Genomic DNA, 10987 nt, shown 5'->3' with positions numbered 1-10987 from the left:
GATTTCAGCACCAGCTTTACACGTCGCAGGAATTCGGACAGCAGAGCTTCCTTCAGATCACCAACTTGAGCATGGGTTCCTTGCAGAATTCCTAGGTACTTGTAGAAGTCTGTCTCGGTCATAGCTTCGATGTGGAGGTCACCAATGCTATGTCCGGCATGCGGCTCGTGATGACCTTTGCGAATGGCTTGGATTCGACATTTGTCTAATCCAAACTCCATCCGAATATCACGGCTGAACATGTCTATTATTCGCAACAGACTTCTAAGATGGTTGTCAGTACCAGCATACAGCTTGATGTCATCTAGGTACATCAAGTGTGTCAGTTCGCACTTAGCACGTAGGCCATATTTTATTGCAAAACCATGCCCTCTAGCATCATTCAGTAGCCATGAAAGGGGGTTTAGTGCCATACAAAACCAAAGAGGACTCAATGAATCCCGCTGGAAGATGCCCCTCCGAATACGGATGGGCTCTGAGGTATTAGCACCCTCAGATGTACGGACTGACAAGGTGGTATGCCACCCTTCCATGACTGTCGCCAAAAACTTTATTAGTTTCGGATCAATGCGATACAGATGTAGGATGTCGATTAGCCAGGTATGCGGAACGCTATCAAAAGCCTTGGCATAATCGATATAGCAACTGAAGAGGTTTCTTTGGCCTCTAGTTGCTTGTCCTACAACTACCGAGTCGATAATGAGTTGCTCTTTGCAACCCCTTGACCCAACTCGGCAGCCCTTCTGCTCCTCGGACAGAATGTTGTTGGTCTCGAGGTGCGCATTGATCCTTCCACTAATAATGGACGTGATGAATTTGTAGAGGGTTGGTAAGCAAGTGATCGGTCTTGTGTCTGCGCGGTCCTGCACCGTGTCCTTCTTAGGGATAAGGTAGGTAATTCCCGCAGTGAGGAAGGGTGGAAATTCCTCCGGCCGACTCATGACCTCATTTATACTGCGTGCCAACCGACTGTGTACGCTGGTAAATTTCTTATACCAGAAATTCTGCACCCGATCCAGACCTGGGCCCCTCCAGTTCTTCGAGATGTTTATGGCTCGTCGAACTTCCTCTTCGGTAACATCCGCGAAATTCATGCCAGGTGTATTGGCATGGCGGGTGCCTTCGGCGGTGATCCACTCAGCATGCTCAGCATGCTTGGCAGGTAACCCCCAAAGTCCACCCCAATACTCTTTCGCTTCCGTCACCGAGAACTGTATTCTCTGGGCGCTCTGTTGGGATTCGTTGAGAGATCTGAAAAAGCTCCGCTGGTTCCTCGCGTATGTTGCACTCTGGACACGTCTGGAATAACTTTCGCCATACCGTCGTAACCGACTGCATATGACAGAAAGTTTCTGTTTTAGTGTGTCCAGAATTTCAACTACGGGTGTCTCACAGGGGATGGCATAGTTCCGGTAAACCCTCTGCACTTTATTTCTCACCCGTCGGCTGGCATTGCCAGTGCTGATCTGAATCAGTCTAGCAATGTCCTGCCTTAGTGAGTCCCGCCGATGTTCCAGACGAATTTTCCATGGTAGATCTCTTTTGTCACTCAAACCAATAACGCGAAAGCGAATCTTCTGACCGTGCAATCTAATAGCCGCAACTGCACCACAATACACAAGTGATTGTAGTTGCAGCAGCGACATATCAGCACACAGTCGAGACGCAATCTCATCATTGATTTGAGATAGAATTCCCGGAGTTGCTGGAGATGCATAGAGCCTGGGAATACTTGGTCTATGCAAAGGATCCATATCCGAGAATTCTATACACGCTCTTTGGAATTCGTCCCGAACTTCAGCGGAAACCTCAGCTGGACGGTGGAGAAGAGTGCTTCGGCGAGTACTGAACCTGTTGCCTGCAGTGCGGCGTGGTGTTGTTGATGCCGCCGCCTCTGCCCCCATCGACTCTCGGTCACCAGTTTCCCCGATGACTTCAAGTGGAACACGTTCCCTGATGGTGGCCGGGATTGTGTCACTGCGAGTGATGAAGCGGTACTGGTCTGCGACTCGCTGCACAGTCACGTGCGCGAATTGCGGGAAACGCTCGACGAATCTCTGGTGCAACAAGGGGCGGTAAGATGTTGTACCCGCCCTCGCCGTTATTTCGTAGTAGGAGCGGATGATGAAGAGGTTCATTTCTTCAGTCCATTTCATCCGCTTCCTACGCGAACCTGCTGAAGTGGTCGCCACAGATTGTGACGAAACAGCTGCAGCAGGCGGAGCTGTGCTCCTGGTCGTCGTGGCGCCTAGACGTCGAACCGCCCCACGACTAGCGGTTTCGACGCCGTGCTGTCCATTACGAGAGCCCGACCCAGTCACCAAGGTAGACTACTCCCGCCGGTTATCCGTACCGGACCTTAAATTTCTCCTTCTTCTCATTTTTTGGTGGTGCATTTTATCCCTAGCTGCCAGGTGTGTAGATTGCTTCCTTAGTGAGTAATCTGCAAGACTGCAAAGTTCCTGCACTTTTTTCCCCTCCCCCCTGAGACGCTGCGGTGGCGTACAGCCATTCAGACTGAAGCTATCTATCCCTCCTCCTTTCACAACCGGGCTTTGGACCGGCTTCGGCGGATTATAATATTATTATTATTGGCTAAGATCCATGAATCTGTGAGAAAATCAGCAGTTATCGCTGTGTTTTAAGGAAAGATGCTGAAGTCTATTTTGCTCCTCCATATCCACCAGCCAATGCACTATATATAACCACATATATCTCCGCATATAAACAAAATGCATCCATATGGGCCTCCACTAGGGAAATCAAAGTCTTCCGAATATTTACAGGTACATTGATGCAGTACATGACATTTTTCACTAGATCTCACTCTAATAGATATTGGTATCCCTGGAATGTACCTTCTTCGTTGATACTAAAGAAGCTCTCTCTATTAATGATGCCGAAAATCTTCCCGAAATCTATAAGAAGCCGGTGGGGCATCCAAAATAATCCAAACGGTATTAATGTGGTCGGTACTGGAAAATCCAGGCGGAGTTCAGCCTACTTTTTGCTGATTATGCTGTCGAGGTGTTCTTTGAGACAGTCTAGGATTGTCTTTGCCATTTTCTTTACAACAGAAGGGAGCACGGAAGCACTCCTCAAATCCAAGCACCTACTTTCCCTTCTTTCTCTCACTGATAAACATTTCAGATTCCCACGATATACGTGTAAGTGCAAGTAGCACAACCTGCAGGGGCTACAAGAAGCATTTCCACCTAGTGACCGTAAAGCCAGGCGGTACATTCTCGAACTCGCTTTTAGTGTGAAAATTAATAATAACAATCGGTGGCATAACAATCTAATTGAATCAACTGGTTCCTAATTGCTGTTAAAAAACGTACTAGTTTATACCACTGGCCTGGCAGAAGGTAAAAAGTAGCTAAGGTCAATATTCCGTACAAGCTCTTGCACTTGTGTTAGGTATGGGTGTGTTAGGCATTATCTGGTGACACCACCCAATATCACGCACTCATGATATGTTTGAGTGCGAAGCGATCTACTTTGGGGATTCTGTAAACCATGTACTATTAAAGGTCCTCCCGTTGAAAGTACTAAAACAAACTTCGTTTTTGGCTTATCCGGTAGATGCGATATTAGTTTCTTCAAACTAAAGAGCAACGAGAATTTATGCACTTCCCGCCTTGTTCATTTGTAATGAATCCGAAATGATAGGAGGATCAAACAATACATCTGAACTGACTTTATTTTCATTATATTCATTCATTCAGTTTATTATGTAAGTCGATGCTAACTCAAATATCTTTTTGGAGCATCCTCACCCACGTTGGGCGCTTTTTGTAAAATTCATGCCTTTGTCTCCTCTGTTCATACTTTCGTGGAGTATAAGGCATCCATATCCGTAATATCATGAAATCTTCTTTATTTACTTCATTAAATTTAGAAGAGTCCTTCTTTTCCTCGCTTCTCTCGAACTGACTTGACATCGAAAAACAATTTTCACTGTCAAAAATTGTTTTTCGATGTTATGCTCGACACCCAAGCTGTCGTGCATTCGACACTCAAGCGACTCGATTGCACCGATTGTGGAAATGAGAGGCGTCAATGAAAATGAGCCGACATCGCTTCTGAGTGGGACAAAGATGTAAGGAGAAGATTTTAATAACCGTGTAATGAGTGTCAGCCTTGACGGGTGCTTAGGAATTTATGTTTATATATTTATATTTACAGATAGGACGATGGTCGTCATGGATCTTCGTATTTGTCTTTGTGCTTGAATAGTATCATTGGCGTGAGTTTATTCCCAGCACAACATTAGGTGTGTTTATAATGGTACTAAAGGACAGGCCAAACGGGCTCCAACAGACAGGGCAAATTTGGATGATAGCAGCGATTCTTGCTATTTCCGAACAAAGTCAGCTCCTACCTCCAGTTGTTAGCCCCGGACAACCACTAGTCAACCTGGTGGTGAACTCACATTAGTGGCGATAATGATGCGCGTGACCTCCCTGCTTGCATTGACAGATTAATTAAGGTGACTGCGCTTTCTGGCGAAGATAGGAGTTGGCAGCTGGGATCCACATGGCAATAGCCAAAATTGTTAGAAAGGACAACAATGGATTACGTTCACCGCCTTAGCAGTTAAAATGGGAGATTCCACTATAAATCTTTTTGTAAAAAGCGCGAAGTTACAATCTACTGAAAAAGTAGAGAGGCCCACTGTCCCGATGGTGAAGGTGATTGGTAGTGAAAAAGGGATGGGGGTCTAAGAGTCCTAACGGCCAAAACGGAGAGACGCCATAGACTTCGAGTTCAAAAGGGGAGCCATGAGAAAAACTGACAATCTCTGAGCTGCGTGACAAAGAAAGACGAACTCCTTAACTGGGGGGAAACGTGGCGAGGATTTCCTCACTGTAAAAGAACCAGAGCAGGCTGGAAAAAAACTGATATTCCTAGTGGATTGTTGAAACTTGCACGTAAATACAAACCGAAGTTGCTACTCGACAAATTCAATGCATGTGTGACTGGGTGTGTTTTTCTCTCCCGCTGAAGGCTGCGAGCCTGAAAAGGACAATGACAATCCTAAAGTACCGTCAGCGCATCGTCCGCTCAGTATGTTGGACACAGCCGGAACTTTCCTTGAGAAGCTCATCAAGCCACGACAGACTGATGCGATACGTGCTGTGGGAGACTACACAATGTGGTGTTGATTTTGCTGTGATTAAGAATGTTGTTGAAGCGGTAAAATTGGCTGAGGCACACATTCGCCACTGTCAGCGAATGGTGTTCCTTGCAACCCTCGACGTAAGAAACGCCTTCAATTCTGCTAGGTGGTGCCATATGAGGCATTGAAAAATCGTTTCCATATTTCAGGTTACCTGTGGCGGGTATTGAGGGACTATTTAAAGGACTGCAGCCTGCTCTATGAGACCCGGGAAAGGCAGCATAAACTGGAGGTGACATTGACATGTCTCAGAGATCTATCTTTGGCCTGCATTTTTTGAACGCCTTATATGATAGATTTCGACAACTCGAGATGGCATATGAATCGCATTTGAAACACGGGTTAGTGCATTTGGAATGGTGATGCGCGAGTAAATAAATGGCTGGCTGAACTTGGAATCTCCTTAGTTTTGGAGAAAACCGAAGTCGTTCCCCTAATCGAGAAAAGGGTTCCCACAGACCACCCTGTTAAGGTTGGTGAAACCATAGTCTTGTGGAAGCTGAGGGCGAAATGCCACCGCATCATGATAGAAACCAAGATGAGCTTCTTTGAACATATTGACAGCACCGCGGTCAATGCTAAAGCGAGAATATTTGGAATCTGCGGGCTGATGTTCAATATCGGAGGTCCTTTATTCAGTAGGTGTCGTTTGGGGGGGGGGGGGGGGGGTATGGGCTGTCTCCCTCAGTACGGAGATATACCGTAGCGCCTAGCGCAAATACAAACATCCTACCGTCTCGGAGCCAGCAGAAATGCCGATAGCAACAGTTATTCGCAAATATTTCCATTCGTTCAACAAAAATCCGTCCTATAACTTAAATGGAAATGTTTCTTCACGCTTAGTTACAGAACTTTATTGTACAATCGATTATTGAACTTTTGATTCAATTTGAGTCGTATTTATAACGGTTGCGAAAAACTCCAGAAGAGTCGATGGATACTGCTAGAAAACTACTTTTCCACTTTAACAGGATCTTTTCACTGGCATTTAAGTCAACTTATCAGTCATCAAGTATTCTAACTCAACACTCTTCCTATACATTTTGGTATCCTGCCTGATTGAGATTACTACGATTTGAATAGATATCACACATATTTTTCCAAGTTAACTTTCGAAACAATAAATACATATGGTAACAGAGCAAGTGGTTGGCCGAACTATTTACTCTTCTGCATCAGTGGATGATGTAAATTAGTAAGAATAATTAGCAGTAATGTGGAACCAGTTGTACTTCAAACTCACCTCTCATTAATTTTCAGACTAAAAACAAATTTTGGAAGGGTCGGTATCACCCAGGTGTAGGTGCCTTGTACTCCACTCTCCTCCTCATTATATGATGGTGCATATTATACTTGGCTGTCTGGTAACAGGGCCGATTCTTCTGGAAAATTTCAAGATCTACCCATTGAAGTGGTTCATGTATCCCTTCATATAAAATAATTAACCAATTATTGATAGCACCTGCAATATTTGCTCTAATCTTCCCAATGTTATCTTCAAACATACAATGACTGACAAATCCCTAGGCTATTTGAAACATTTCTCCGATTGCGATTCAAAATGCTCGCTGACAGTTCGGCTGAAGTATTACCTAATTTGCATATCAGCATTGACCCCAGGAGGGAAAAAACCCATTCCATCCCATTGGGCCATTTGCTGGGAGTCCAACTAGAAAAAAGTGTTTCTGCGGGAAATCCCGAAACACGCTGAAAAGGGAAAGTTCTCGATTTCATTAATTTGTTCTCACGCTTCCGATCTAGACACGCCAGTAGTGAAATATCACGTCCCGAATTTATATCTGTCGGAATCCATAAATTCATTCCGCGAAATGGGACTATGCAAATTGAAATCGCATCCTGTATAACTTTTTACAGCATTCGTGGACGTGATTTAAACTATGCACTCCACGTCGATAGCATTCAAATGCAATAACTGAGAAAATTGAATAAAATCGGGATTGCCTTTATGGACGACGGCGAGCAATAGTTTCGGGAAATATTGCTTTCTGCCGTGCAGGTGAGCGGAATCGTGAGTGTTTGCCAGGTAATGCGTTAAATTGAAAGTTTCGTCGATCAGGGCAGTGAATGCTCGTGTTTTGCATAGAAATTTGAATACTTCTAATACGACCTTTGGGAGACAGGCACTTCCGAGAAGGCTAAAGCTAGTGCCGTTTGGTTTCGGCATACATTTTTCAGGACATTGAAAGTTTACCATCTATGAATGCATTTTACAGAGTATCACATGCTTTGGAAGGTGTTGGAAGTGTTGTTTAGATGAAGAATATCAGTGTGGGATATCCTGTTGGGATCATTGTTCGAATAAAGAGAATATATAAAACGTTACTTTTTACTCTAAAACCTGGTTTGTTATTAAACATTCTGTTTGGCCCAATCTCAATCTAACTAGAGGCAAGTGATACATTTCTAAGGGTTGAGTTACTTGGCATATATTGAAGGCCCGAATTTCACCTCAAATCCTTTTCAGCAGCAGCCATTCAAAGTCAATAACCTCCAATTATTTATCTTCCAGATAAGATCCACAGCAGCTCCTACATAATGAGTGCTAATTTTGCTAACGAACTCTAATGCATCGACCTCCCGTGGTGTTTATCCCCAAATTGAGGTAGTAACTTACTACAGAAAGGATAAGGCAGCAAAAAAGTCGGGAATACGTAACAAGGAAACCACTTCCTACGTTGATTTGTTGCCCTTTTCAATGGTCTCTCAATTATCATTGTAATTGGCTTCCTACCATGTTAATTATAGACATTCACTCACTTTCTGGACTATTGTTGGCCACTATAATGATCAGAATATAGAGGAGGGTTTCCGTGATAGTTGACTTAATTAGGATGATCAACTGCAGGAATTAGTTTTGTAGAGGCATCCTATTTACCAAGAAGGGTCTCATCGGGCTTTCAAACGAATGAAAGACCTTAATTAGAAGCTAATCACTTATTACATTCAGCTTTGGAAGAAGTTAAGGTAAGTTTTCCGCAAAATCAATTCATTTGAGAAGTGATGAAGAATGTGCTTCTCCATCCTATGTATCGCTTGGATTAGAAGAAGTAATAAACTTTCTTTGATTTATTTTTCAACATTCAAATAAACATATAAATAGCTATATGGCGAATTTTACACTAATGGACTACATAGCATTGTTATGTATTTTGTTCTTGACTGTTTGGCCTCTTCACCAAATCATTGTATTTTGTTATGGTTGTCGATCCACCTTATTCCGCACCTGTCAGGATTGAAATATCGATTCTAATTTTATTGGAGACTATATTTTATTTTACTAATTTCTTATAAATAACAATACTAACAATAACTTCGCCGTAGCCGGTCCCAAGCCCGGTTGTGAAAGGAGGAGGGATGGATAGCTTCGCCACCGCAGCGTCTCAGGGGGTAGGTGAGGAAGGTGCAGGAACTTTGCAGTCTTGCAAATTACTCACTAGCTACCCCACACCTCGCAGTTAGGTATAAAATGCAGATCCATATACGAGAAGAAGAAGGAATTTAAGGTCCGGTACGGATAACCGGCGGGAGTCGTCTGACATGGTGATTGGGTCGGGCTCCCGTAATGGACAGCGTCGAAACCGCTAGTCGTGGGGCGGTTCAACGTCTAGGCGCCACGACGACCAGGAGCACAGCTCCGCATGCTGCAGCTGTTTCGCCACAATCTGTGGCAACCACTTCAGCAGGTTCGCGTAGGCAGCGGATGAAATGGACTGAAGAAATGAACCTCTTCATCATCCGCTTCTACTACGAAATAACGGCGGGGGCGGGTACAACATCCTACCGCCCCTCGTTGCATCAGAAATTCGTCGAGGGTTTCCAGCAATTCGCGCAATTCTTCTCATCGTCCAACTGCAACTGCAACTGCAACTGAAGTTCCACGAGTCATAAACATCTCGAAGAACTGGAGCGGCCCAAGTCTGGATCGGGTGCAGAATTTCTGCTATAAGAAATTTACCAGCGTACACAGTCGATTGGTACGCAGTATGAATGAGATCATGAGTCGCCCGGAGGAAATTCACCCTTCCTCACTGCGGGAATTACCTACCTTATCCCTAAGAAGGACACGGTGCAGGTCCCCGCAGACACAAGACGGATTACTTCCTTACCAACCCTCTCCAAATTCATAACGTACATTATTAGTGGAAAGGTCAATGCGCACCTCGAGAATAACAACATTCTGTCGGAGGAGCAGAAGGTGCCGAGCTGGGTCAAGTGGTTGAAAAGAGAACCTCACTCGACTCGGTAGTCGTAGGACAAGCAACTAGCGGTCAAAGAAAACTCTTTAGTTGCTATACCGATTATGCCAAGGCTTTTGATAGCGTTCCGCATACCTGGCTAATCCATATCCTACATCTGCATCGCATTGATCCGAAACTAATGAAGTTTTTGGCGACAGTCATGGAAGGGTGGCATACCACCTTTTTAGTACGTACATCTGAGGGTGCTAATACCTCAGAGCCCATCCATATACGGAGGGGCATCTTCCAGGGGAATTCGTTGAGTCTCCTTTGGTTTGTATGGCCCTGAACCCCCTTTCATGACTACTGAATGAAGCTGGAGGACATGGTTTTGCAATAACGTATGGCCTACGTGCTAAGCGCAAACTGACACACTTGATGTACTTAGATGACATCAAGCTGTATGCTGGTACTGACGACCATTTTAGAAGTCTGTTGATCAGCCGTAATATTTGGATGGAATTTGGAATAGACAAGTGTCGAATCCAAGTCATCCGCAAAGGTCATCACGAGCCGCATTCCGGACATAGCATTGATGACCTCTACATCAAATCTATGACTGAGACAGACTTCTACAAGTACCCTTGAATTCTGCAAGGAGATGATGATCTGAAAGATGCTCTGCAGTTCGAGTTCCTGCGATGTGTAAAGCTGGGGCAGAAATCGCATCTCTCGAGGAAGAATAAGGTAAGCGCGTTGAATGTATTCGCTATCTCTTCACTGGCTTATGCATTCGGAATATTGCCGTGGACGAAGACCGATCTGGAAAACGTGCAGCAGCGGATACGGACAACTATGTCCAAATTCCGAATGCGTCATCCAAAGTCTGCCGTGGAGTGGATGAACCAGCCTCGTGACATCGGAGGTAGGGGCATGGTTGACGTGGCACAACATCATTGCCACGTCGACTCGCGTGTGCTTATTTTTACAGCAAAGAGCATTGTCCATGTCCTTTGCATGCGGCTGTCTGTAAGGCAAACTGTGGACTGACTCCACTTAATTTGAAGGATCGATCTTTCAATTCTCTGAGTGGGGTGAAGTCGGAGCAAGAGCGGATCGATGAATGGAAGTCGAAGGCAATGCACGGTAAACACGTGAATTGTCTTTGGCAGCCATTAGTCGATTTGCATTTGTCGAGCAGATGTATGTGTGCTGGGGAACTCTTTGCTGAGACGGAGTGTTTCATGTGTGCTATTCAGGACGGCGTGATTAGCACCTGAGCTTATAAAAAGCTGATAATGAAAGAACGGGTGGAGAACGACCAGTGCAGAATGTGTGGTTCGGCGTTAGAGACGTCGAACCAGCTCATTTTTGGTTGTACTGTTATGGGACCGGTGCAATACATCACCAGGCATAATGTTGTATGTAAGGTTATCGATCAAAATATTGCATATTAGCATGGGTTGGTCACAGGAACAGGTCCGCTTTACCGATATGAACCGGAAGCAACACTTGATAGTTCTACTTACAGCATGTATTGGGACCGGCAAGTTCTGACTGATCGCCATATTCGACATAGCAAGCCTGATGTATTGTTGGTTGATAA

This window comes from Hermetia illucens, chromosome 4, assembly GCF_905115235.1.
Source record: "Hermetia illucens chromosome 4, iHerIll2.2.curated.20191125, whole genome shotgun sequence".
Taxonomy (NCBI): Eukaryota; Metazoa; Arthropoda; class Insecta; order Diptera; family Stratiomyidae; genus Hermetia; species Hermetia illucens.
Note: the sequence above shows the minus strand (reverse complement) of the source record.